A 26,829-nucleotide genomic window follows, 5' to 3' on the forward strand; every position below is an offset into this window, starting at 1 on the left:
GTCACAGCTTGTTCTCTGTCAGCAACTAGATGACAGAACCTCAGACCTTCCATTTCGATCTCTGCCTGTAGGAAGACCCCATCACAATTAGTTTCCTCTTCTCTAAATACTAGCACCCTCCAGTGTGCACACCCAGTAACATACACCCCATCCTTGCTCAGCGAGATCCTCCTGCGAGGGCTGGGACCCTCCGAGCCCGGACACCGATCAGGGGTGGAGGAGCAGAGGTTTTCACAGACAGCCAGGACTGCACCCTGCCAGACTGCAGGGTCCAAGGAATGATGGAACTCTATAAAAAAGTGGCAATTCTGATAGTCAGAATAATTCAGATGAGAAATACTGTGAACATTATGAGACTTGCCTGCAGATCCACCCTTTCTAACCCCACCAGGTTTCCTATCCTTGCCCTTATTTCCTCCACCTGCAATTTCTCTTACACATATTCAACTAGTTTTACCAGACCACCTTGAATCAATATAACCTACTTGATTCTTTTCCTTTTGACTTTGTCATACTTTTTCACCACGGTGAGTCACAGAGCCTTTCATCACGTGTGGGCAGGCAGCTCCCCTGAATTCCTTACTGTTAGCTGTGAGGAAAAAAGGACAAAAGTTTTTTTCCCCCCCACAGGTATAAAACATTGTAGGTGAATTTGGAGCATAGTAAGATTCAAAAGGTTATGTCCCATGTAACCAATTAACATGTATTCCTGAACCTCTTATTACAACATAGTTCTGCTATTTGTTTTTGGGTTTGATTTCACTATGGAATGACAGGAAAGAAATTAATTTTCAGAATGCTAGACTATTTCTCCTCCAGTAGTTAATAATACTGTTTCTTTTTATTTTAGCTTTAGTCATAATTGCTTTCCTCTCTCAACAGTTAGATTGGTTTTTATTTATTTTTACTATGTTTTTAATTTATTTTTACTATGTTTTTTCTTTTTAATATTTGTAGTTGTCATTGATTTCTGCCTACATGTGACAGTATATTTTTGTGGCATTTTAAGAAGTTACATTTCACATGGTCTATTTTTCCAAACTGTAATTCTGCAAAAGTAGGTCTCATATTCATGTACAGGAAAGATGAAATGGATATAATAACTCTAGAGGTAGTGGCTGGGTTGTAAAGTTTGACCTTATGAAAGAAGTAATGTGATGACCATTGGAAACCAGGCTGTTGGAGGTCCATGGTATTTTAGAGCCTGTTACAGTGTCCCTCTGAATGCTGCTCAGAGATATAAAAGCTGTCTAACTTGCAACTAAAATTAAAGCTTATTCCTACTAAACTATTCAGAGAGTCAGATTCTAAGGGCAGCTGTGACTTAACAAAACCCAGGTCACAGTCATCTTTGTGGAAGGGATCTACATACCTCTTTTCCATTTCAGAATTTCTCTTTCAATCTGAAGTTTAAAAAGAAATAAAAGATTTTATAGAAAATTTGTTTATAATTAAGAGAACATACTTGTCATCTAAATGAGTGATTTACATCACTATAGGTTTTGCCAGTGGCATCTTCCCATGTGCTAAAACTAGTCATATCTTCCAGTGAGCACTGCAGAATTTCAAAGGCCTATGTGTGCCCAAATTCTGCAAAGTAGCCACCTAACGTCTTTCCCGATGCTGACAAATCTCATATGTTGTTTTTTTTTACTGATAAGATTAGCTTTGATACACAGAGTCTTAAGTAATGCAGCTGCTTTGAAATCTGTATCTTCGGTATGTCATGTACTTCATCAGGAACAATGATGCAAGGTGTTTACCAAACCTGGCCCTAGAGGTGAATCCGAGTGTTACACAGGTGTCTCTCAAGGCAAATCAGCTACCTATAAATCAGTAAAATCACACAAAATATATAAGAAGAAAACATCCCCAAGGAGCTTACTAATAGGTCTTTGCAAGCTGTCTTTTGTTTTCTGTTCCAAACGGCAGGAATGTTCAACTGAAAAATGTACCTCTTTCCAATTAAGGCACTCTTCTGTGCTCCTGAGTGCTCTTTTCCAGTGGTTTAACTTCACTGCAGCAGAGACAGGCTGGAGGAGAGCAGTGAGAGGTGACATCACATCTGTCTGAATCCACAAGGTTACAAACCAGTACACTAAGTACAGCTGAATGGATCAAAAAATAAGTAGAACTGTGCTTCTCCAACATCAATCACAAGCATTCCAGCCTTTGGAAAATTCTCCTTTAAAGTAAGAGTAATTAATTTCATATTCTTGGTTTTTGTACATGGTAATACCTTTTATAGGTCCTTAGAATGAACAGTTCTTTTAACCTTTTAAGTTTTAATGTATCATATGTCTTTAATAAATAACTTCTAGGGTTGTTTCTTCCACCTATTTTTCTCCTATTCACACCATACATACTTCTACATATTTACATTTATTATAAATGCTGTGCCTACTGTGTCTATAAATTATAAAGGATTGTCTATATTAAAGATGTTCTACTATGTTTTATTTAATTTCACTGATTAATACTTTCATTCACTGACCATGTGCTGACCATGACTTTGAACCAACTTTTTTATAATTTTATTTTTTATGTGTACAACAAAAACATGGGTTTTGTTTGTACGCATCATATTTAGAGCTGAGAAACAAGAGTCTGGAAAAATCTCTCTCATCCTTGACATGGTCACTAATTTCCTTTCTGATCTTGACTGTATAAAAAATCTCAAGCTAAAACTTTGTCCTCAGGGTTTCTCAGTATTTGATTCTGATATGACATATGAAAGACTGAAGCTGCCCTTCAGGGCAGTGGTGTAACAGTGGCAGAGTGGCTCGTCTCCTGCCACTCCAGAGAAACTGCAGAAGAAATTTATCCACAGTACATTAAAGAGCCACTGAGGATGGCTAAGAAGCATATTTTCTAGTGTTTGGGTTAAGGAGTGAGCTGGAGAAGAGCCAGGATTAAAAGAACTGCAATAACTCTGAATCGTAGGTCTCAACTCATTGTTCACAGCTTTGGCTTAGTCTAAAACCACCCTGAATTTTGGCTAAACCTAGGTTCTGCCTCTTCAGTTAAATCTCATTAACAGTTTCAGTGACCTGATTCTCTCAGAAACATCACCAAAGCAACATGCACAAGGAAGGAAATGTGATGTGAGGAAAGGTAAAGGACTTTTGACAGATGAGCTTTGCCATCAAGCATATGCAAGTAATAAAGGGTACTTTTAAGACTTGTGTGACCCAGACTGATGAAAGTTGGTGAGTGAACCTCACTGGTATCTCTGAGGGAGGAAGCTGTAAGAAACCCCATGTTTGAGAAGATTTGTGTTACTGGGTTGAATATTTTGAAAGTAGACTGAAAAACTTGTCAAAGTCTCAATTTCCAGCACTAAGAAAGAACTAAAGAACTGGACCTGCTCCTTAAAACTGTTTTCCTACTTCATTTATTTTCCCTCTGAAGGCCTGGGCTTCAGTTCCACTCTCTAGATAAACCAGATCAAGAACAGATGGGGTAAGGTGTAATTGCAACATCAGGGTGTGCAAACCTGTAGATTTCTCTGAAGAGAACCAAGCAAGCAACCACTCTCAGCGTTAAAACTCAAAGCACCTTCTGATTGGGCACTCTGGCTCTTTGCAAGCCCCACTGAGGCTGTAGCATCAGAGGGCACAGATTTAAATTTAATATTTACTGATTGATACTAAGTAATTTTTCTATTGCAAAAATAGGTGCAAGATTGCCAAGTCCTCCGGCCCATACTTTTCATTACACTTGTTGCTAAAAAGAGAAAACTGCACCAGGTCTTTGGCTGATATAAAGAGGAATAGCATTCATGTCTCCAGGGAAGAACTACAAACTGAAATGATTCAAACTACAAACTGTAATTAATTCACAATATTGTGATGGTTCATAAAGAATTCTTACAAATTAAATGATCCGCAAATGATCTTACTTTTTTAAATTTTTTTTTTACAATTTTAACAAATTTCGTTTTCTCCCATTCCTTCTAGGCTCCTTTCCTGGTTCTTAGAATTCCAGTGGATTGTAACATAAGGGAAAAACTTCAGTACCTTTTCAATGATTTAGTAATACATCTTGGTATACTTAATGGTGATAAGAAGAAAGGATGAAACTGAAGTATTAGTCAATCTAAGTCTCAAATTGTAGTTTCTATAGCTAATTTTCTCAGTTCCACATCCAAGAACATAGAGAATAGGATTCTTACAACAGCACTCTAACACTTATTTGTGTAAAATTACTGACACAGTATTTTTGTGACAGACCTCTAGGAAAACATGAACAGATTTTTCATTATTTTTCATTTCTAACGGGCAAATTGAGTAAGACAGAAAAAAATACTTTTTTTCCAAGAGTCATAGATTAAACTGGATCAAGAACAGGGGTTCTTGAATCTGTTATCCCTTTTAGCTCAGATTGTTAAACCTTTTCTTCTGAAATCACTCAGAGTTGTTCAGGTGTTGGGATCTGCTTATTCTGCTCTTCTGCAGCGCTGCTATTTCTATGCAAAGTGGTAGAATTTAAATGTATGACTTTCACCACTGCTGTCCATATATTGATCTTTGAAGTAATTTTTAATATTAGGTAACTGAAGATAATGGTCATAAAAGTCAGTAATACCACATAAAGTTACCCCTCCTTGAGAAAAGACCTGCTCCACTACCAGGCACTGACAGACTCAATGGCACAGTTCTGTTAAGGAGCCCTCTCAGCGTTAGCGTGCAAATGCCACCAAGAAATAAGAATTCTTTAATTCAGACCTTCTTCTGCTTTATTGGTCCCATTAATGCCCACTCAGCATTCTCAGAAGCAATTGCTCAGGGAGCTGACTGAGCATGATGGGAGGGAGAGGGGGCACATCACGGTCCTGTGGCACCCAGGGGACAGCCCTTGTGTTGGATCCACACTGAGCACTTCCAGGGCCAAAACCTGTTTCAGAGGTTCATTACTTCTCCAAAGATACACTAGGTGGATCTGGGGCTAGACAGAAAACACATTTTTTTATGAGCCTGGTGGTTGCTGCTGCCCAGACTGCTCCTGTGTAATTGGGAGGATAATCTTAGCCAAATGAGGAAGATATTTGCATTTTGCAAATGACTGGCAATAGTCTAAACAAGAGATTAAGATGACTATAATTTCTTTGCTCCTTCACTAGAAACGACTGTGTTTATATTTACCAGAAATCTTCTGTGTTAGCCTGTATTTCCAAGGGAAGCTGTTCTACCATATGGATCAGATGTTTTAGTTCCCTCCCCAAAAAATAATTTATGATGGAATATTTCTTTTACTATTTCTATATAATGATGGGGAGACTGATGACTGTGAGGTTTTATCTGTACAAAGGAAAACTGTCAGTACTTGTTTGCTGCAAAAGGTCTGAAATTGGAGCTGGTAACCTCAGTCTGGTGGTACATATACTCTGGAGGTTTATAAGGTAAAAATCTCCTCAATATGCAAAACTATGAGGTTTTCACCTGAACTACTGTTGTCCTGCTGTTCACAAGCTATAAATTAATAGACATTTACAAAGACTGTTTTTAAACTAAATAGATCATTACTTAAGATAACTGACATTAACATAATGAGAAAAAAAATCCTAATTTGACTACAGAACTAACAGACATGAAGGAATAGAGATATGACAGGCAAAATGGAACTTGTGTCTATTTGTAACACACAAAACCCCACCATCTTCCTATCAATATGGTGATTAAGCTTTATCAGTCATACAATTGTTGTCCTTACTTGGTTTTTGTGTTGTCAAAAGTTTTCAAATGCAAAAATGTAGAAGTCACAATAATTAAAGGAAATGCTGAAAGTTCATATCTGTGAAATTAAAATAAAAAAATAGGAAAGGGAAAAAGAAAGGGAGGAAGGGAGGAAGGAAGGGAGGAAGGAAGGAAGGAAGTTTAAAACCTGGATGTTTAGACAGCCCTGCAAGCCCCCTTGTGACCTTACTCTGATATTTAACAAAACATTAATCTTCTTGCCAGCAATTATAAAGAATACAGTGATGTAGCTGGGGCTCAGTGAGTGAGTAATAGTAATTCCATTGTTCTCTTTTATTTATGCCTTGGCTGTACCAGGCAGATGAGGTAAGTTGGGGCTTTTTATATGTTATTATTCTGAACTGGCAATACATAAAGGCTGATTACACAAATATCTGTCTGTTTCTGAAGCACTGTTTCACACCTCCTTCCAGCTCATGATCAAAGCGTTTCAACATTTTATTATGAAATCATGAATTCCTCCTTAGTTTGCATATGAATTATAGCTTTTAAAAAAAAACCCCACAGTGGTGTACAACAGTGACAGTGCCTTTTGAACCAAGGAACAAAACAAGGTGTTACACATTACTTCTGGAAAGCACTGACTTGCTGATTAATTCTGTTTGCTGGAGCACAGTCCAACCTCCCTAGTGAATACATAAGCCTTGAGACTAAAGAAAATTTTTTTCTCTGAACTGGCCAGTGATTCTTTTTCACTTGTAAAGGAAAAAAAAAAAAAAAGGCAGAGACCTATTTAGAAGTTGAGAAAATGCTGTCATGGAGCTGTAATTAAAACAAAACTAAAGGAGCTTCCATCTACTTTTCTAAAATGCAGTAGCTATACTAAAAATTGAAAATAATTGTTCAGTTAATAACATCCCACTGTACAAACCTTGCATTCTGAAAGTTTCTAAGTGTGTTCCACATATGTATATAAATCACACCGAAAGGATGGCCAAGGAGGTGGTGAAGCAGAGCTCCCTAAGCTATAAACAGGTGTCCTGCATCTACTTCTTAGGAGAACTGTTATATGGTATCTTTTATGACTCACACTTACTGCATTTTAAGGATCAAAAACCCCACGATGTTCAATCTTTCTACGTCAGAAAGAGGAGGGGTCAAGGTGTCCACACCATTTTTTACCTCCTAAGAAACTTGCATTTCAAAGTCTCAGAATTGTGACTCAGGGATAAGGCTTCCACTTACTGTTATAAGAACAGCATCCAGTTGTTGATGCTTGTACTGAGATGCATGTTTCTGTATGACATATATATGTAATTGAATGCTAACAGCTGTTCTTTTACATACACCATGAACATACCATGTTTTCCTCACAGCAGTCTGAAAAAAAATTTAATATTTCTATTAAATATATTTATATTCTAAGGATTTTTCAAGTTTGCTTTATATAATGCAAATATGAACTGTGAACAAACTTATGAATAGAAATAACATTTTATTAGGGCTTACTGTCAGTGATTTGCAACTATTAATTTTGCTGAAAGTCATGCCATTTGTGTCACTTCAGTCAAATCAGGATTTGGTCCATAATTATTGACCTCTTTTATTTGTAATGACAACTTCTCCCTCTGTTCACTTCTCTGTATTGGCAGAGACAGATTCAGTTCATCTTTATCAATCTGATAATGTCACCAAATCAAAATTTAAGGTGAAAGGGTAAAGAGAAATTGCTTCTATGTTTCATTACCTGCCAAAAGAATAATCTAAACTCTGATTGCTGCACTTCCACACAGCTGTAGAGAGAAAGATCATGCAGCCAAGGCAACAGCCTAGCTGAGAACACTTGGTTTGTTAAAAGATTTTTCAGATCATTAGTAGGTGGCTGAAGTAATTAAACTTAATACAGCATTTGTTTTCTGAACAGCTAAAGGCTTAGCTTGTTACCCTGAGTAGTATTTTCCTCTTGGAGTAAACCCAGGGAGGTTATCCAAAAGCAGATTCAATTCCATGGCATCTAATGTGACCTGGCTCTGTATCACTGGTGGGACTGCAGGGGCTGTGAACACTCATACAGTGTCATTATATCAGCCACGTATTTCTTCTGCCAACCAACTCAATAAATTTGAAACATTTTGTAAAACTAGCTACCATTTGAGATGTTCTCTGTGAAATAACTCTGAATATGCATCTTTGACCTTAGAATAATTTCTTAAGTACAGTCTAAGCTGGGTGGGTTTGGATTCTGCACATAAACATAACTGCATTTTTTATCCTAGCATATTTTAAAGCAGAACAGAACAGCATTGCAGTGTCTGAGATTAACACTCATGCTTTTATCAGTACGATTACATTTTTACAGAAATTAATGAATTAATACATAAAACCTACTTGTGTAGACTTAATAAAAGTGCCAGACCAAAGAAGAAGAGATCCCTCTCTGAATGTCAAACTTCAGAAAATAATCCATCTGGTTCTATTCACAGACAGACAGGCCACATCTCAGAGTACCTTGCAAAATCAGTGCTCTCCATGCATGAGACACAAACTCACAAAGGCAAGAATTCAGAGTTGAGCCTTAAGCCCTGTTCATAATTTGTTTCATTGTTCCAGCACATATGAGATATGTAAGACCCCCAGCAGCTTTGAGGCTCCTGTTCTGTTCCTGCACAATAGGGGTGAGTTAAGGACTGCATTGTGTCCATATCCCCTCAGTTCTGGTGCCTTTGTAAGCTTTAAAGAAGATATTTAATGTTATATGAATGAGGTTTTATGATAATGCTGAAAAAACAAAATAATATTTGGGAAAAGTAATAAAATCCTCTCTCAAACTAAGATACATTAAAACTGGCTCAGTATATCATGCAACTCATTATGTGGGATTACACCATTCCTCTGAGCTATGAATTTACATAGTACTGGAAACCATAAGAGATAAGAAAAGGCACTTGTAGCCAATTCTGTAAGAAAGATATTTTTAATTTGAGAAAATATACTTTTGTAGGGTGGATACTCATATGCTCAACCTACTAAATGTCTACTTCAAAAACTAATTTTATGGAACAAAATTTATCAAAGCTAGTATTATACAATTTGGTTTTGCTCATTTTTTACACTATTATCTTAATAATTATTTTGTAGTCTCATGAATCCCAGACTTTACCAGATAGATATTGCACTAGCTTGACTTTAATGGATTACAATTACAATTACTTTTAGAAACATCACTGTATTACCTGCATAGAACCCATTACCATGGAGTATTTAAAAAATATTAAATCCATACTGAAAAAAATATCATAACTAGATGCGGTATCAAAACAAGTTAAATTCAAAAGGCTTAGAAATCCTCATTCTTTACCTCTTTTGTACTTAACAGTCTGTGAATGTATAGAACACGAGAACCATCCTGTAAAATTTGTAAAAACAATACTTCTAATATTATCAATACAGAATTAAGCTGTAGGTCGCATAAAAATTTGGAGTGCATGTTGAGGTGCTCAAAATGAAAAAGGCTACCCAGGAACACAATGGTATTGTACTGTGCTGATTTAATTAACATACTATACCATTTGTCATGTTGCTGGCCCATGTAGCTTTGTATTCTCTGCCCAGAAATATCTGATGGTTTTGCAGGTTAAGTAGAGATAAGATTGTTCACAGTTCTAGAGCTCTAGGTCAAGACGACTTCCATGTCACCTGAAACTGGAACATGTAGAGTATTTTAGTTAAGAAAGAGAAAAGAGCCACAATCTCAGCACAACTGGTGGAAATCCTACAGCCCAAGTTATTTTAATTTCAGGATTCTGAATCATCAAGGCAAAAGCACTGTAAGAAGCAAAAAGTTGCAAGTAGTAATGGATTAAGAAAAATACCGAAGAAACATAAGGTAGAACATGTTCTTCTGGGAGTAAAACAACCTTCAGCTTCCTCAGGATAGGTGGATGCCACTCTGTAAGGGCTCTAGCTGCACTAAAGTTGGCTGAACTTCTAAGGAAAGCAGCTGTACTTTTCTTTTGAATACTCCTTCGGCCAGAACCCTGAGGGTACCCTTCTAATTCGGGAAAGTGGACAGGGAAAAACAAAGGAGGAGGACATAAACACTGGCTGATTAGCATGCATGCATCTTATCTTTAAATTTTCTGAGAAATGCTGCTGTTTCATTTCCTCTTGTCTCTCCAGCTGCACAGTTACTAAACTTCTGCTGAAGTGAATGAGGAAAAAAAATGTTATTTTTGGGGTCTAACTTGGTATTCCACACTTGAGACTTCTCTTGTGTGAGGTAAGCTTAGCTTGCCTCACACTTGTTGCTGCCATATGGAATTTAGAGGAACCTCTGACTCTGGTTTCTTCTCTCTTTCATATTCTGATCCTACTATTTCCACTATCAACTGCATTTAATGCACATTTCCAAACTGTTCTCACTGTGGCAGCAGTATATCTGGGTCAACTTTAAATCAATCACTGTAACAGTCTCCCTGACAAACTTGCAACACCTTCACTTTCTAAAATGGAAGCTTATGAGAATTAAGTAGCTCATGTGAATTCCTATTTTTTCCCCAAATTTTCTCATTACTCTGATGGTTGTTAAATTTCTTGAATTCATTCATGTATTTTACATAGATGCTCAGTTTACACAGCCATTTTGCAATACAACTGAAAGATATGACTATTACTATGATTACAGAAGCATTTGATGACTTTGTAACTTTAAAACAAGCTGCTATGGTATGACCAATTCGTAATCTCAGGCGAGGATGGACAAAACCAATAGGTAAAAAGCTCTCTCTTGGCAATCACCTCAGACGCTTGTAGAAAATCAAACACACACATACTCAAGAATTTTTTCCACTAGGAATCTGAGGTTCTGCTCTTAGGCACACTTGGATCATCATTCACAGAACCCACAGTTAAAGCATTTTTTCCCCCACATCCCCATAGTTTGAAAAAACTTGCATTCTCCAAACACAGCTGGTCACTCTCCCCTTTCCCCAGTGGGCTTCATCCCTTTTGCCCAACATATGAGGGATCTGGAACCCATTCTTAAAGTAATTTTAAACTACTTTTCCCACCTTCTGGATAATTTTGAAAGAAAAAAAAATGAGTAGTAGCTGAGTTACTCTACATTAGCCTAACCAGCTCTGGGATTATATCTCTCAAAACTTTTAACAAATTAACAAGCAAGCTCTGTTCAGATAAATAAGCACTTAAAACTGGGTACCATACTGATGGTGGTAGAAGGCACTGTATTAAGCAATAGCTGATGTAGGCCCTGTTCGTGAAACTCTAGGCTAGACCAAGATCTACAAAGGTACTGAGGTGCCTAATTCCTGTCCAGTTCAATGAGATTCTCAAATCCTGCAGTCTGCACCTCGGAAGTATTTGCACAAAGGAAATGAGATGAAACTCGGGCTCCCATAAAACTTCATACCATCTTTGGTACAGAAATGGTCTGGCAAACACACAGAAAAGTTACCTGGCTGACAGAGGCAGGGAGGTGAGCACTGACTATGCAGCTCCTAAATCAGACACATGTTGCACTGCTGAGAGGAACAACTGTTAAATACTTTTAAAAGCTAGACTGTAAATGCACACAGCAAATGGCCATGGGATTAAGCCATATACGATTTTTAAAGATATCTTTTGTCTCTGTAGCATCTGTTCTCATTATGAACTCATTTTCTTATCTATGTTTGGGTCCATTTCTTAAATCTGAATACAGGACAAATATTTCCACTGGCTTAATGGGAGAATTGAGTCTGAAAATAATAATTTCAATATGGTTAATTCATCAGGAATATAAAAAATACATTTGCACAATTTTAGCGCTTCTCTTTCAACATAAATTTACATTACTTTGTAAATTATGCTTATATTTATCTATATATTCCAGCATCTTTAACAAATTAACAATAAGGAGTATCAGTGAAAAGCAAGTTATAACCACTTGAAATAAATTAAGATGCTATTTATATCTGATACACATTCTTCCCAGTCATGATGGGACTGATGTAAGACCATCACTTCAGTCAGATATGCCTGTCTCTCAGACATTTCCTTGCTCTCTCTTGCCAAAATCTATTGTTAACTGTTCATGAAAGGTCTTCCTAGAGACTGATACGTTGCACGGGGTCCTTAGCATGTCTCTTTATTCCTGCTGAGATCATATCTCCTCATTGTCTAGCTCTTCTCCTCCAGGTTCTGTGCTGCAGTCCCTTCCTTTTTGAAGTTTCTATTTTCATAGATGACCATTACTTTCTTATATTTAATTCCTCCTAAGTGCTGTAATTTCCCAAATGTTTTTAATTCCATAAGCTGTTTCCTGTGATCTTCTCCAGACTACTTCTCAGCATGGTTTTCAGCTTTCTCTGGGGCTATATTTTTTTTTATCCACCTCTTCCTCTCCTCTCTCTTCCCTCAGCATACAACAGCACTGGCCTCCTTCAGCCATAGCTCATTTGTCTGTTTAGCATCTGTTTGTCATTCATACCCCTTGATGTTAGAACACTCATCTTTTTCATATTCTCATCTATAGCCCACTGTGAATACTTGCACAATGCTTTAGAGTCACCATAGAGCATTTAGTTCTATTTCTTCTAATAGGATATTTGCCTCCTTATCTTCAATGGTCTCCTTTTTCCCCGGGATTTTTTAATATTGTCGCCACTATTTTAAATTTACTGTTTCCTGCAACTGATCTTTAATTAGAAAGCTGTAATGGGACAGTGTATTTGCAGAAGCCTCACTTGTCCAGCCTCCAGATATAAGAATCTGCTCCCAAATGCAGAGTTTTTCAAAATGCAGGTCTTCCATTACTTTTATTACAGGTGAGGGAGCCCACTGAAAATGTCCTGATTCATCCCAATACTCAGAATTCACAAAACCCACAATTAAACTGGTATAACTTAATGAAAAAAATGCCCTAACTTTGTAGAATTTACTATGGGTACAACCATTGCTAAAATTGGTATGTAGTGGGCATGCTTTCTTTCTCTTCTGTTTCTCTGTGCAGCTGTGAATCAATACAAGCTGAACAGGGTAAAATTTTTACACAGTGTTCTATCCTGAGGCTAAATGAGTTTTTTCCATTGCCCTGAAATTATTATAATCAGTATATATTCTTGAAAAAACCTTGAAGGCCATAATCATATATCAAGGCCCAGTTGTGACATGCAAATATACCCATTTTTCATATAACATAAGAAAGCTTGCAAGCTATGCATCTGAGCAATACAGTGAATACAAAACAGATGAGGAAAGCCCAAGGTAACAGTGAGATGATAATGGCTGGTGTAATAAGCAGTGCTACTGCACCTCAACTGCTTGGCTACGATTAAACTAATTTAATAACTGCTACCATGCTAAGAAAAAGCATAAATAGCAGAATGGTGGTTTATTGTCTGCTCTCTTCTGTAATTTACTCAGCACCAAAGTATTTATTAGAAACATATTTATTGTGTACTCACTTTTGGATGTGCCATATGTTCCTCTACTTATGATGTAATAATTTGTTTTGTTTTTTGCCTTTTTTTTTTTCTTTTTTTAAGTACTGTATAAAAAGACTAAAGCTGAAACTGGAAAAAGTCAGTAGATATCAGTGTTGAAAGTGAGATCCATTTCATAGGAAGACATTCATGCCTCCAACGAGAAGTTTGCTCTAATGAAATGAAGGAGATCAAAGATGATAGAAAGCAAAGCTATGTAATGAAACAGTGATTTAAGAAGCCTGGGACATTCATTTTATTTTCATTGTAAGATAGGTTACTTGCCTTACTGTTTGGTATTGTTTATTCTGGTGTCTGTACATGGTTTTGATTATATTAATTGGATTATTGGCCAAATTCTACTGCTGTAAATCAAAATTGCTCTTCTGACTCCAGTGAATGACAGTGACTTATACCAGCTGATGATCTACCCTTCAATGCCTTACAAATACAGGAAAAAGACTTTGCAAACCTTATACAAAGTTTGTTTGTTTGTGAAAATGTTACAATTTATTGCAGTTTTGCAAATGGATAGAATTTCTTGCCGTAAATACTTTAATTGCTATTATAAAATGAATTGAAATTTAATTAAAGATGAAAAAAAGCACAGTGGAAATTTTTAAAAGGACAAAACCAGCGAGAAACACTCCCAGATTTCAATGTCATTTTAACAGTAATCGGAACCAACATCTGAAATGTGTTACATAATTTTAAACATATACTAAAAATTATTTTCTTCCAGCTTAGAGCAAGTGCAGACTCAAGAGCTGTTCCAAAGCTTTTAGTTATTTTCCCCCTCAATCTCTAGACGTAAACAAACAAGAATGCTAATTAAAAATGTTACTTCAGGCAATAATCTTGTCAAAGTAGTTAAAGAGGGTTAGACTCAATCATCAGAAGGTAGGGTAGCTTCTAGAGAAAGCATACATCATGAAAACACAGTGCATTTATTCAAGCAATTCTCCAACAGTTTGGATCCAGTGCCATGGACATTATTGAAAAATATAACTTTTGCTCTTAATGAGACAATCAAATATGTGTTTGCTTCTTTTAATGTATATAATGAACATGACACTGTTCCAAAATGCATTTATGATACTAAATAACTGGGCAGGTTTTATCAGAGATTGTTGTACTCTTAATTCCTTACATTTTCCTTGTTTCTCAGAGGCTGTTACCACTGGCACCACGTGTTGTTTCTCCACCATGGCTGCACTTTTACTGGGGCTTATGAAGTGTTCTGTACAAAAGGGAAAAGGTAAACCTGATTTCTAAAAGGGTGTCAGACTAGTTTGTGCAGGCACAGACAACATGTGGGTTCTTTGAAACAAGGAATGTAAACTCAACAGTTTTACCTGGAAAGTGTTTTCAAACGTGTCTGAAATGGCAAGAACTTGAATTCCTCTTGAATGAAAGAAAGTTCCAATTAAGATGGAGTCCTCCATGAAAATCAGTAAAATCCCTGGGGAAGTTGGCCACTCTATTCCAATGGCACTCACTGGCCCTCCCTGTCTAAGGTAACGACCTCCAAAGCAGAGCCTACGTGTCACAGTCAGTAACATGCTGAGGATTCCTAGAGACAGTGTAGCTCAACATGCAAGTTCAAATGAATTTATGTTCTGTAATTTATGCCTTTCTTTTTAAGACATCATGTCCTCATGTTTTTCCAAGAATAGATGTAAAACTTAGTCTTTTGGGCACTGATCCATCTTACACATTTCCTGATCTGCCCTTTTGTTACTGGAAAACTTATTCCAGGATGAAAACTCAGCTTGTGTAAGAAATAAAATCAATTCAATTGAACATAGATGATGGTTGGACAAACTGTGCATACTGTCTTATGCTCAAATGTTGACATTTATCAATATTATTTAGAAGCATCCAAATAAACTCCTTCTAGAGGACCAAATTTCTAATGGGTATATTTATGTAACACTTGCGTTGAACTTAGAACAGCCTGCACTCTGTATAATGTTTCAAATAGGAGTGCTAAAATGGTGCATTTCTTTCCCATTGAACAAAGATTTTATGTTTCTGGCAATGGTTTTGTAAGATAATGTACTTGTTAGCCAAAAAAACCACTCAGAAAATAACCCTAATCCTACTTTGATGTACAAATGTAACAACAGAGCTCTTTAGGAATGGATACAACCCATCTTAGTTTTACACATTATATTCTTTTTTTCCTAATGTCAAAGATGCTTATCTAAGTGAAGGGTTTCTCCACAGATTACGTTTCCCTATTTTTTTTCTAGGTTACCCTTAAGATGAATGAACTTTATCTTTTCAGGAAGTTAAATTTTTTATTTAAAATGTGAGATCTTGTTGAGTCCCAGGGTTAAGTGCGTGGTTTCAAAGCTGATATGCTTTCAACATATGGCTCTCTTATTTCTAGCTATATTTAACATTCTTTTATCTTGAAACATTTTACTCAATTTCTCAAATATTCTTTTATCTTGAAACATTTTACTTAATTTCTCAGAAATGCCATTTGTTTAAAAAAAATTTTTTTTTTTTGAGAATCAGGTCTCCAGCAGGACTATCTCTTTCCTCTATTTATTTGCAGGACACAGTCCTGGCAACAATTTAACTCCAGCAAGTTGGAGAAATTCCACCTGGACTAAGTGTCCCACAATCAAACTGGCTGTGTGTTCCAGAAGATGGTTCCCTAGCAGATGACAGCTGAGAGTATGTTGCATTTCTCCTTGCATGAAGGGAAATATAATCAGTTATGCAGGAATTCTACATAGGCAAATGGGCCTAAATTATTCTGCTTTGTGCTTGGCCTTGCCCTCAGAGTGCTTTACACTGCCAGTCTTTACTGGTCAGATGGGGACTCCTACTGAATCTGTCAACAGTGCACTACATTCTAGACTATATACATTTCATTAATAAACCACTCCCAGACATTCCCCTGTTAAATATTTCAGTTGAGGGATCAGGACCTATGAGATACAAAATCTAAATCAATAGAAAGTACTTCAGTGTTTCATAGTTACTCAGAAGAGAAATGCTAAAACATCTTTTTGGGAACCATGCTACTTCCAATATCATCAGGAAAGTACCATAGATAAAGAGGAAGCATTTTGAAGCTACAATAATACAAACATGAACAAAGCTGATTTTGTGATAAGCAGCACCATTTCATTAATGAAAGTGTTCTGTTAAGCAATCAGGATAAGGTTCCCCCTTAAGAAAAAGAAATACTTCTTGCAATACCTTGCACTAGGTACATATTAATGGTATTACACAGCAAGATAGGGCTGTTAAAATTATAAGAAATAAACAACTCTTGAAGATACTTACAATTAGGATACTCTTTAACAAGCAGAATCGAGTGCCACATCTTTCTTATCCCCTGAGTCTCACATTCCACCAGTTCTGTCCATATACCTGTACAAGAGTAAAAGGGAATGGTTTAAGGTTTTAATGAAAAAGTAGTCACATGGATGTGGCAATATCCTCCCCACTTGCAGATTCTGGGTGAACAGTCTAACCACCTTCTAGATATGTTCTGTATCAATTTCCTCAACTTCTCCTATTAACTTTTTAATATAGAGTTTCTACAATTATGCAGAGATAACATAGAATTATTGCAGAAATATTTCTACAATATTGTAGAAATATTTACAACAGCCAAACATGCTTTAACATAACATTGTGTATTCTATTACAGAGGCAACTGTCTTAGACCAATCACTGTAATCTGGATGCAATTATATTTTTTCCAGGAACCTAAAAGCATTGTATGAACCTTTCTGTTTTTAACAGGATATTTTCTGACAGAAAACATTTTTTTTCTCAAATGTTTCTTAATATTGCACTACAAAACATAGATTTGTTGCAAGAAAAGACAGCTAAAACAAATTATCTGTTAAATTGCACTGCACAGCCCCTGCCTTCCTGTAATGTTCCACTGGATTTAATAGAAATAATCTACTGGAGAACCACTACTCAGCATGAATAATTGTGAGACTCTGTCTGCCATATATATCTATCATGATCATCTAAGATATCTATATTCCACTATAGCCTTCTTACACAATATTAAAACTGTGGAAAACAGCACAAAACCTTACATCAGCTACAGATTAACAGCTAAGATTGATTTTCTGGTACCACTAGGTCTACTACATTCAAGTACCTTAGAAAATGATAATAATAACTTTTAAAATTACAAATATAAGTCTAACAAAGGCTACAAGGGCATAAAGAACAATAATGACAAACTACTGTGATGACAGTTCAAAAGGGATATAATTTATCTGTGAGATTTAAGTATGTGCTGCTAATACTTTTATTAAATGGTAAACCTATACGCTGGAGATTTCTGATCATGACATATATTGGAATTTACATTAAGGAGAGATGGCTACTCATAGACATCACTATTTATAAATTATATCTCTTTTTATGTAATGTATACTCCATCAGAATTATCTAAAAAGAGTGCTGATATTGAGAAATGAGTATTGATTAAAAGACAAAAACAATCCCCAAGAAAATTAAGCATTGAAATCAGACAAAAGCATTAAATAAAAGAATGAGCAGTACCCGTAACTTGGAGTACCACTTCCTAAGAAACACATACAGTAGCAAAATCTATTTTAATTGCATATGGGGACTTTGCCTGGATTATGCCCAGGCACATGACAAACCACTACCAAGTCCCCTGTTGGGAGTAAAGGACAAAAAGGGCTTTTACTTGGCTTGTTGCCACTTTTCTCAGGAACAATAAGTCAGTCACTAGTCACAAAACAGGAGTCCTCTGCATCAAGCCAGCCACCCCCAGGGAGTCTCTGGCTGGCAGCAGTTCCAGGCAGCTCCATCTTCCCAGTGCCCAGTGCTGGGGGCTGCCAGCCCCTCTCCTTGGCACCAACTAAACGGGACTCCCCAGTCGTCCCCTCTTTTTACAACTCTTCCTCCTTGCTCTGGCTCACATTCTTTTTAAAAGTTATTGCATAGCAAAGAGGGGCTGCTTAAGACTCCAAGTCATGAAATATTCTCCTGATTATGGAGTAGTCATATTTTATACTTCCAAATGGTACAAGCTTTCATTGCCCCTGACAAGAGCAATATGTACAAGCCTATTGCATCATGAGTAGGCACAGAGTAATCAGTGGTTAACTGACTAAATAAAGGACCAGAACCATCACTGGGGCCCAAGCAAGGATCATGATAAAGGAGTTGGAAGACTTCTAACTCCTTAAAACCTAGAAGGTTTACAGGTCCTATGAAAAGCAAGTTTCATAGTTTTTGTAAGCACTCAACTACTGCTTTTTTAACTAATACTTTCTCAACTAATAAGTTTTTGGCATCTTTACAGACAAGTGTAGGATTTAAACAACTCAATGTCTCTTGCCATCATAATACCATACATACTTAGCCTCCCTGCACCTTCTGAATTCTTAATTTGATGACACTATTAGTCAAAACGACATTTTATTTCCCCAAGAATCACACAAAGGCTGAGCTAATGCCTAATAAGGAGGGTTCATTAGGACATTATTCAGTATTTTGTATGCTTGTGCTGGAACCCGTTTTTCCATTTTCCAGAGCAAATCTAAATATTTTTTACATTGGAATAGAGAATCTTCTCTGTGGCTTGGTGTTCTATGTGAATACTCTTCCATTAATTTTTTGTAAGTTTTTCAACTAATCTCAGCACAATCATATTTGCTTTTCTTAGAGCACAGTATCGGTTTTAGATCTTTCAAGATTTGTAGGAGTTCTCCAACAAATTTAGTAACACCATCTTAGCAGAAGATAAAAAAAAAATAAATTATTATATGACTTCTAGATACATAGGAAATAACATATCAAGATCATAAAAATTCAAATGTTTATACTTTACCTATTTTTATAATAATATAGCACATTTTTCTACATTTTTTATTGCCACTGCACAATGAGAAAACAGCTGAATTGTACTATCTATACTTTCCCTCAGGATTATGACTGAAATGTTTATAAATAGTCAATGCATATTTTGAAAAGTGCCTTGAAGATGCAATGCACCATGCACTAGCTAGCAGAATGAACACTGGTTTATATTTGTAATCCTACCTAGAACATCTTTTCATTGGTTTCAGGTCAGAAGAGATGCTACATGCAGTATTTTCACAACTACAAGAAAAAGATAATAAAAAAGCTGTGGGTTGAATTTCTCTGCTGTAGTTAATAACATACACAACAATATAAGTAATGTTAACTCCTTTAAACAACTTTGATCCCACCATTGTGTTTCTTGTTTCAAAGCATAAACAATTTCAACATCAATAATAAAATGTAAAAAAAAAAAAGTTAAGGATAAAACCAGACATCCCAGGTGCTAAGTCTTTCATGGAAAGAAGGATGAAGAACCGAAGAAAAGCACCCCCCCGCCCCCAATTACACAAACACCTCTGCCTGGTAAATTGTTTTTCACATAGCTTCATTCTTTGGAAATGAATCAGTTCCAGGTCTTATGAAGAAATGTTAATGCAACATATCTTAAATATGTGCATTTCATTGTTTTTGTAATAATATGTCCTGGCTCTGAAAACAACACTGTGCCCAAATAAATATGAGCAATTTTTTAGGGTTACTTTTTGAGAACTTCCTTTTGTCAGTTCCTCTGATTTTTTTTTTTCTTTAAATGGTGTCCAACCCCCAAGGCAACCTTAATAAAGTCAATGAAATTATACAGGTGGAAAGGACAAAAATGCAGCCTCTGGATTTCAAATAGTGAGAACATTGGTCTCACCATTAAGCCTGACACAAGAACCTTTTAATTTAAATGTAATCTCCAAAAGACCAAATTACCAGCAACATGTTCTCATTAATTCCTGTAAGGGATGCTCAAGCTTTGACCCCTTATTGTTCTCCTTATCGAGAAGAGGCTGAGTCATAGTATTAATAAGCCATCACTCATTTAAGTGGTCATTCACTGCTGGGCGGGGAAAAGATAGGCTCATCCTTTTGAAGTGGGAATGGGCAAGCAAGGCTGCTGTAATAGGCTGTGATTATTTTCACTATGAATGCTCTCCCAGCTTTCAAAAATTAAAAGGAGCACTCATTTTCCTGCTTGAGTATTTCTCACACTGGCAAAAAAATGAACACTTTGAAATGTAAATGATTTAATCTTTGCAAACCCCTGCTTCAGAGGGAGGTACAGCTTCATTTACAAAATGAAGACATTTTAGGAAATGATTATCATTGTAAAATTGAGGTCAGCAGGGAGTCTGAGTTCAAACTCTTAGAATATCAGCAGTGTAACAAGTTTGATCTTCCTTACTGCATTGCTTGCATTTGCTTCTCTGGGTTCCAGCAGAGAGCCATTGTCAGTTGGAACTTGTTCCCATTCGTTTCCCTTGGTTAAATAAAATAGTTATGCTTATTATTTAGAGTTAGTCAGTCCAATAAAATTCAGGACAAGGCTAAAAATAAAAAAGGGAAGTCGAAACTTATTTTGATTGATGCATACACTCTATGTGCATATTCAGCTTAGAACATTTAAAGGTTGACAGCGCTGAAGACAATTTTTCTTTTTTTTAAATGCTTAGTTCAGGCAATAGCACTGGGTAGAGTTACTATACTGTCCTACCAAGGTTTGGGAAGGAGACCACCCATAATGGTGAGAGAATATTTCATTTAAAATTTAAACATTAAGTCCTTAATCTCTCTTCTGTGACTTCCAAATAGAATGACAATTATTGTTGGTGGCAGTATAGGGTTTTATGGCATCAGTCAGGCTTATTATGAATGGTGGAGATGATAAATTTGTATAACAAAGTCCAAATGATAACAGCTGCCATATGACAACAGCCATTATGGAGAGTTTCCCTGCCCTGATGGGCATTTCAGCTGAAAATGCTGGAAATCTGTCAGAAACAAGGATGAATCTGTGTGAAACAGAACACACAAGTGAGGAGTTACAGTATGTTATTGGTGATACTATGATATAAGCTCATCATCATTTAATCAGTGTCATATAATAATTTTCAGTGGAGTTACTTATCTCTCCACCATTCCTGAAGAGTCATTTCTGTCTCATTGCTTACAAAGATCCTTGATGCACCCTCGAAGTTTCACTAAAAGCCCCTTCAATAGGATAGATGAAAGTCTATATTACTGTGTGCAAGAAATACACCCTCATATCTACAACATACAAGAGAAAAACACCACATTAGGCAAAACTCAGTATCTGTCCAATATCTTGTAAAAGGGTAGGAAAGAATGAAGGGCTGCTTGTATTCAAGTTAATGTGATACAGTTTGAAGTAAGGCTAAAAGCTGGGTAGCCAAACCTGCAGGATGCTTACCCAAACCAACCTTATGGAGGTTTATCTTTACTAATGACGAAAAGCAAAATATTGGCAGTGTTTTTTAATATTCCTCAAAAAGAGAAGAAAGAAATGTTTCTACAAACAAAACCACACAATTTTTCAAAACATTGAAAATGCTGAAAAAACATGTTATAACATTTGAAAAAAGATAAAAGAGAAAGTCTAAACAACATCCATCACATAGCCAGTCTCATTGCTTACTGCTTTTTCTGGTTTGAGCAGGTGTTTTGTTTGTGTGCACTGGAGTGTGAGGCAGCTGTTCTCTCCGAGGTATGAAGGGCTCCATTATAAGCACCACTCCGCTCCCCTTCCAAGGCAAGTCTGCAAGCTGGGCAGTTGCCACAGTGGAGGAAAGCTCCACACCCTTGCCTTTGGGCAGGACTTCTTTTTCTTAGTGGTACTATATACCTGACAAGTCCTGCAGGTGCAAAAAGAAGGAGTGTGACCAGCAACAAACGTGAGCAAAAGCCACGCAGAGTAAACTGAGGTTTCAATGCACATGGTCAAGTCTGTCTTGCTGACTCCTGGAAACTTTACATGAGTTTTGGATGGCACTGGCCTGAAAGACAGTTGTTTAGTAGAAGACTAATTCGGTCAATATTACTCTTTTAATTATTTAAAGGTGGATATAAAGTTTTAGACTTGATGCTTGTAGCAGAAGCCAGATTGTGAGAGGGTCTAAAGCAGAATGAACCTAAAGTTTAGAATAGATATGTTTTGATGAACTGATACTGTAACAGATAACCAAAAGCTATAACAGATTGTGAACTCCCTGGGGCAAAGACGACTCATTCATTTGTACAAAAACATCAACACACTGCATGTTAGGTAATAAGTAAGATATTCCTCAGCCTTCTCCCATCTCATACCCTTCAGGAGAGGGGCCAGAGTACAAGAGGGAGCAGGATTCAATGGAATCAACCTCCACTGAGCTACAAACGAAATCCAGGAAATTCACATTGATTCTGAGATCTGAATTTTTATTAACTCTGTCCTATTGCAAACAATGCTTAATATTGTGACTCCCAGTTATTTTTCTCAGTTGAGAAAGTTCAGATCAAAGGTAGGAGCATGAACACTGCAAGCCCCTTTAAACTCGGGGCAATAGGTACCAATGACACTGTTGGATTATGCTTCTTTAGCTCCACATTCTGGGCAAACAATGCAATATTTTACACAACATTTCTGGAGAAGTTGAAATCAAGTCTGTATGACAACTTCAGAAATTATGAAATAAGAAGCTTAGCTACTCACCTAGAACTATTAGGAATGATCTGCTTTGAACTTCTTAACAAATACTGTGCTTTGTCATTAACTCATTACCTCTGAAGTTCCCACGAACTGCTCCCAAGTAATTTTCTTAATATTCTCTTCAGTGACAGATATTTTAGACATTAAATCTATTTTTCATGTTAGCCTAATGATCAAGAAGGCTGATGTAATCCACTGAGGGAACATATATTCTAGTTTTCATTCATGCTTTAGAGTATTGTCACAGTTCGGCACAAAGGAATAATCTGATTGTTTCTCATAAAGCAAGAACAAATCATGATTGAAGGATTTCTTCTATTTAAAGCTATGCTTTGCAAAGCCTATTGAACTTGTTAGAAGAGTCATCTCCGATGCGTACACTAACTACACAAAGCTGCTGCACAGTTGCCATTCAAGGGCTAATTTAGTACCAAAAGGCCAATATTGCCGACTTGCAGATTACAAATATCACGAGATATTTATTTATTTATATTTAAATCAGGATAAAGGATGAAGAGAACTTTCAGTAGATCCACTTACAGTTAAAATGAGTGCAAGTTTGAATTACTTCTTTATGATCTGGTACAGCTGGGATTTGAAAGAGTTGCCGCCAGAATGATGCAAGGCATTTGCTTTTGACAAAGTAACGCAAAATTTGTGCAAGTGGGTGAAAGAGCATTAGGTTATATCACCTTGTAGGTCAGCTGAAAAATACGATATGTATTCTGATTATGAGAAAACAGAGTGAAAGGCAGAAAACAGGTGCTGAGGGATTGAGTTTGCGGGTGCCCGTGGGGCCGATGGCAGCGCCGAGCCCGGGTTGCCCCCGCCATCCCCCTGGGCCCTGCTCTGAGACCAGCAGGGACTGCACTCATGGGTTTGACCTCCGGGCAAAGATAACTCTTTCATACCCCCTGTTCCACTTTTCCACTTTGTATCCAAGTCCTCTGCTGTAAAATGTAAAACCAGCACATAGAGCATACTGCTTTGGAGGTCTGCCACTTGCATTCAGGCAACCATTTGTACTTTTGCAGGCGTAATCAATCTCCTGTTGCTATCAGCAGGGAGTGGGGCTTTGCTGCTTTATGGCTTAAAAGTAGTTTTGTGCAAATTCTACTTCCCTCCCCCCTCCCTTTAGCTCCACTACTCACAGGATTTCCAGGGACATGGGCTAGAGCTGAGAAAAGAAGCTTGTTTGATTTAAGCACAGAGGGGTTTTTTGTGTGTGTGTTTATATTTTCTCTGCATCTATTAAGGGGTGAGGGGGAGAGACTTCATTTATATGTTAATATTAGCCGGCACCCTGACTAAACTGACAGAACTATTTCATGGGAAGCTGACAAATTTTGTCAGCTAGGCTATCTTTCCACATCTCAATAGTGGCAATAATCTTGATTAGCAAAACAATTGGGGGCCAAAGAAGTCCTGCTGCTCCAAAGACCCTCTTCTCAGGTTACAGTTTGCTAATGTGATGAATCCAGAGAGTCCTTCAAGCTTGAAAAAATTCCCCAAAGCAGCTGAATTTAGGCAAATGAAGGGAACCATTTTGGAGGCTGGACAAAAGGGGTTAATTTGATCGACCATGTCTCCATAGTCTTATAACAATCATTTACTTAACAAGCATATAGAGAGTCATTCCATGGAAACTGGTGGAGTTAACAGAGGAAGTTCGAATAGAATATCTGTTTATCCCAGATGTGTGGGAATTTTAGCCAAAAAACACCACCACATAATTGCTGCCTGTGGTATTGATTCCTACACAGAAACAAGAGCAGAACTAAAGGGCTCTGAGCACGTTATGAAGGCCTCGGCTACGAAGCAGTACAAGCTTCCATTTTTATTAGCTTGTTGCACTGCTAAATAAAACAATTAGAAATTAACCCTTTCAGGGAGACTAAATGAACTAAAAAGGTTTGTGCAGTCCTATTTTCAGCATGATTTAAGGCGCCTATTTCTGTTTGCAAAAAATAAGTTTTTTGTAATATTTTTGACACATATTTATACATCTTCATGCCATTTATTGCATTATCACATAATGAGCCATGATCTGAATTACATTTATGCAGCTCAAATCGGTTGTGTTTATTCTAGTGCAATTATGCTGCATTTGCTTTAAAAACAGAACCAAATAGTTACTAGAATTGTAAGTACATGGAAGTTTGCTTGGTCCAGGTCAGCATAAATATATAATCACAATATAACATAGCCATCTTGCTTTTGTGCCTTCTCTCCCACTTATTTATGCATGTAATTAATTTATAAATCTGTCAAAAGTTGATCTAAAATAGCTATTAATCATGAGAGAGTTTTTGTTTAAGTCCCTGTTTGATGGTTGAGGCAATTTGCAGACTTGCATTGAAAAGTTTACAATAAAAAGTATTAAATAAAACTTCATCTAAAGTAGCACATAAAACTTAATCTCTTTTCACACAGTTGTTCCCCCACCCCATCCCCGACATTTTTGGAGTAATTTTTTATTGTGTTACTGAAATAAAAATTACTATTTATATCATATTTTGTAAGACAAAGGGATTTGACCCAGTATGTACACACTGGTGAAAATTAGTTTAAATGTACATTTTGCCAGACATCAAATACAGGGTTCTTAAAAAATGCTGATCTGTCTTCAATGAGTTTCAGAACCAAACTTATACATTATGCAAATATGAAAGAGTGACCACTTACCACGAAAAATGAGAGGAGGAGGAACTCTGGCATTTTTACTTCTTGTTCTTTTGCACATCAGTGGCGCTATGCAGACCACTTAGCAGGAATCCACCCTTTAAAAGATGCCAGTTATGATTAGGAAGATTTTGATAAAGTCATCAAACTCTCTTTACACTTCAAACTATTTTCTTGATAACTTAGAATCTATGATGAAAGTCTCCAACTGCATTAACTTTAATGTGAGCAAGTAATTTTTTTTTCAATTTCTCTCGAATTTGTGATAGGATGTGAATAGGAACATGTTTTTAAGATTCATTACTTCAAGATAAATACGACAGGAAAATTTATCCAAACAGATTTGTCCATACTCTTTCACAGTGACAACAGTCAGGAAAAAGAGTATGCAAAATTTTCACCCATAAAGAACCTCCAACACTTACACTATCACAGATTAATGCTTATTTACATTGAATGTCTAAGATGGATATCTGAACCACAGCATCAGAAGTTCCTCACTCTCCTTCAAGTCAGTGGTGAGCCTTTAAAGATTAGATAATACAGATTACTCAGAAAAACTCTAATAGCAGGAGAAATTTTGCCTGAGCTGAAAGGTTTACCAATAACGTGACACACTTTGAGCCAACGAAGCAGACTCACAGAAGTGTGTGCCACCCTCTATTTGTTTGAAAACTCTGCACACAGCCTCTATTTTTTTCAGCATTCTGTGCTTCTAGATGTTCAAAACTGGATTAATCTTTTTAGGAAGCTGAGGCGCTCTGTTTTATACCATCTGTCACACGCTATCGTAGTGAAAAAGAAAAGGAAAACACACTATATGACTAACATCAAACTGTTACATGCTCATTAAGGATCTCATATTTTTATCATATAGATCTCTACCTCTATGTAAATACCCATCTTATAACCCCTTTATTTTAACAATGGCACACATTGCAGTGACAGTACCAGCAGAGAAGCTGTGTAGCCCTCATGCCACGAGGCTGATAAGGAACTCAATCTACCAATGATAAGTAAGATTTTTTTTTAACTTTCATTTGTTCAACCTTTCAGAACAGCAGACAGCATCTAAAACTGAAGTCTTAACCCAAACAAAAGTTTCCTTATGGCATCATGCTTGGTTTGTTTGTTTTTAGGTACAGACTTTTGAACAACTCCTAAGCTTGGAATCTTTTGTACAACTCGAGTGGATCAAACGTGTGATCCTGCCTGTGCACAGTTCAAGACTCTAGCAATGACTCTGAGGGAGGCTTGGAAGCTCTCACTGGCAGAAGGACTTCCATCCCTACAGTCAGCGGCACAGACAGTCCAAGGAAAGGCAAAGTGCTCCAGATTTTGTGACCAGGCTGAAGTGCCCTCCCTGAGGAACCCTGGAGGAGGGAAAGGTGGA

At 36.9% G+C, this 26,829-nt stretch overlaps 1 long non-coding RNA gene across 1 annotated transcript; it reads right to left on the minus strand.

Moving 5' to 3' along the window:
- Positions 1-521: 521 nt before the first annotated feature.
- Positions 522-25,510, minus strand: LOC113994370. Its single transcript, XR_003543054.2, has 4 exons — positions 25,440-25,510; positions 16,484-16,570; positions 9,263-9,398; positions 522-589 (listed from the first exon to the last, which is right to left on the minus strand). It is a non-coding gene; the product is annotated as an uncharacterized LOC113994370 (long non-coding RNA).
- Positions 25,511-26,829: the final 1,319 nt, after the last annotated feature.

The sequence above is a fragment of the Pipra filicauda genome, unplaced genomic scaffold (genome assembly GCF_003945595.2).
Source record: "Pipra filicauda isolate LSUMZ 115617 unplaced genomic scaffold, ASM394559v2 scaffold46_size3722508_pilon, whole genome shotgun sequence".
Classification (NCBI taxonomy): Eukaryota; Metazoa; Chordata; class Aves; order Passeriformes; family Pipridae; genus Pipra; species Pipra filicauda.